General features: G+C 38.6%; 1 non-coding gene across 1 annotated transcript; it reads right to left on the reverse strand.

Annotated features, from left to right (window-relative positions):
* LOC121223853 (small nucleolar RNA R71) lies at nt 1–107 on the reverse strand. Its single transcript, XR_005921319.1, has one exon. It is a non-coding gene; the product is annotated as a small nucleolar RNA R71 (small nucleolar RNA).
* Between the last annotated feature and the right edge of the window lie 2545 nt (nt 108–2652).

Consider the following 2652-nt stretch of genomic DNA (forward strand, 5'->3'; position numbering starts at 1 on the left):
AAGTTGAGGAACGATATCACTGCTTTCCAACAAATGGATGATGATTCCTTGTATGAGGCATGGGAAAGGTACAAAGAATTATTACGGAAGTGCCTTCATCATGGAATCCCACGTTGCATCCAACTTGGGACGTTTTATAATGGTCTCAATGCTCGCACGAAGATGGTAGCAGACGCTTCTGCTAATGGTGCTCTCCTTTCTAAGTCTTATAATGAGGCTTATGAAATCATTGAGAGGATTGCCAAAAATAATTAACAATGGCCAACCAATCTAGCAGTGTCAGGAAGATGAGTCACTGGAATACATGAAGTAGACACTCTCACTTCACTCGCATCTTAGGTATCATCGATTTCCTCAATGCTTAAAAATTTCACCACTAATGGGTTTAATAGTTTTGCAGCACAGCCACCGAATCAATTTGAAAATGTAGCCTGTGTCTATTATGGGAAAGAACATCTATTTGAAGAATGTCCATCGAACCTAGAATCCGTGTATTACATGGTAACCAAAACCAAAACCGAGGAAGGCAAGGACTACAATCCAATTCTTATAACCCATCGTGGAAAAACCACCCTAATTTCTCTTGGAGTAACCAAGGGGCTAGACCCAGTAACACATACGCCCAACCTAGACCAACCCAGCCACCTATTTTTACCCAACAAGTTCAGAAACAACCACAAGTTGAACCATCCAATGGCTTAGAAAACTTTTTTAAGGCATACATAGCCAAGAATGATGCCTTAATCCAAAGTCAATTAGCTACATTGAAAAACCTAAAAAACTAAATAGGCCAGCTTGCAACTGAACTTAGAAACCAACCACAAGGTGCTTTACCTAGTGATACGGAGAATCCGAGGAATCTTGGGAAAAAGCATTGTAAAGCATTGACATTGAGGAACAGAAAGACATTAGAACCTAACACCGTTGAAGTTGAAGAGGAGTAGCTGATGCTCAAGACTCAAAGAAAGTTTAACCAAGTGTTGAAATTCCAATTTCACCGGAACCAAAATCTGAAAAATTCGATAAGGTAACTTTTGAACTAATAAATTCTGATAAACTAACTTCGTTAAATGCAGAGTTGCCACAGAAGATGAATCAACCAGTTCCAGTGAAGAAGCCTCCACCACCCTACCCTCAAAGACTTTAGAAGCAGACGCAGGAAGTTCAATTCAAGAAGTTCCTAGACGTACTCAAGCAACTTCATATCAACATCCCGTTGGTTGAAGCAGTTGAACAAATGTCGAACTACATCAAATTCATGAAGGATATCCTTTCTAAAAAATGAAGACTAGGAGAATTTGAGATGGTAGCCCTGATGAAGGAATGCAGTGCATATCTTTAAGACAAACTACCACTGAAGTTGAAGGATTCTGGATGTTTTACCATACCTTGCAACATTGGAGCAACATATTGTGATAAGGCATTATGTGATTTGGGCGTAAGTATCAACTTGATGCCCATGTCAATATTTAGGAAGTTCGGGATAGGTGAAGTTAGACCTACTACGGTTACACTTTAATTAGCAGATCGATCCTTAGCACATCCAAAAGGAAAGATCTAGGTCGTATTGGTACGTGTAGACAAATTTATTTTTCCTGCTGACTTTGTTATTCTAGACTTTGAAGTAGACAAAGAAGTGTGAATCACCCTAAGAAGGTCTTTCCTAGCAACTGGAAGGACCCTTATTGATGTGCAGAATGAAAAATGACTATGTGTGTTTAGGACAATCAGGTAACATTTAATGTTTTTAAGTCCATGCGATTTCCTAACACAATTGATGATTATTATGCAGTGTCTGATTTTGAGTGTAAAACCCAAATTTTTTCCAGGCCCATTAAAACCAAATAAAATAAAACCAGATAAAAAAGACCAAAATAAAAATAATGTCCAGTCCATTAGAAACAACGGGCTCAATGGCCCAAATATACAAAAGATCTAATTCGACCCAAATTCCCAACACAAACCTAACCCGACTTAACCCAGTTACAATGGCCCAAAACCCCCAGCCCAACTATGTCGAAACCAAAAAATAATTCCAAAAACCCCTAGGATTTCTAGAACAATCTAGGCATCGCTCTTGCCTTCTGCGCGTACCAGCCTCTCGCCCCAGCCGCACGTGCGCCTCTAATCCAGCTAGCCTCACACCTGCAACAAACGCAAACAACCAGCAAGGGAAAGCAAGCATAACGAACTAACAGCAAAAATAACAGAGAAAAATAAAAATGAAAAATAAATATTTTTTTGTAATTTCATTATATTCGGCTATGTAAAGTCGATTGTGGCATCTGTAAAAGGGGATCGAACAAAGAGATTAAAAAAAGTATTCAAAAAAGAATCAGAAAGCAAAAACAATCAAAGTTTTTTTTAAAGGTGATTGGATTTTTTTTCTTTTCTGTGTTGATTTCTTATATTTTCTTTTTCTTTTTTTCCTTAATCTTTTGTTGGGGTTTTATTTACTGTTTGAGTAAAGAGAAATAAATAATAGGCGATTAATTACCTGTCATAATGGAGCCGATGTATCCATATTTACTTCGCCGCAATCAGAGTCTAGACAGGGACGACGAGGCTTGAGGCGGCGCTGCCTGCAAGCGGTGAGAAGATTAGGGTCGAAACCCTAGCAGAGAAAAAGAAGCAGCAACATTTTTTTTTGAC

This window comes from Gossypium hirsutum, chromosome D11 (assembly GCF_007990345.1).
Source record: "Gossypium hirsutum isolate 1008001.06 chromosome D11, Gossypium_hirsutum_v2.1, whole genome shotgun sequence".
NCBI lineage: Eukaryota > Viridiplantae > Streptophyta > Magnoliopsida > Malvales > Malvaceae > Gossypium > Gossypium hirsutum.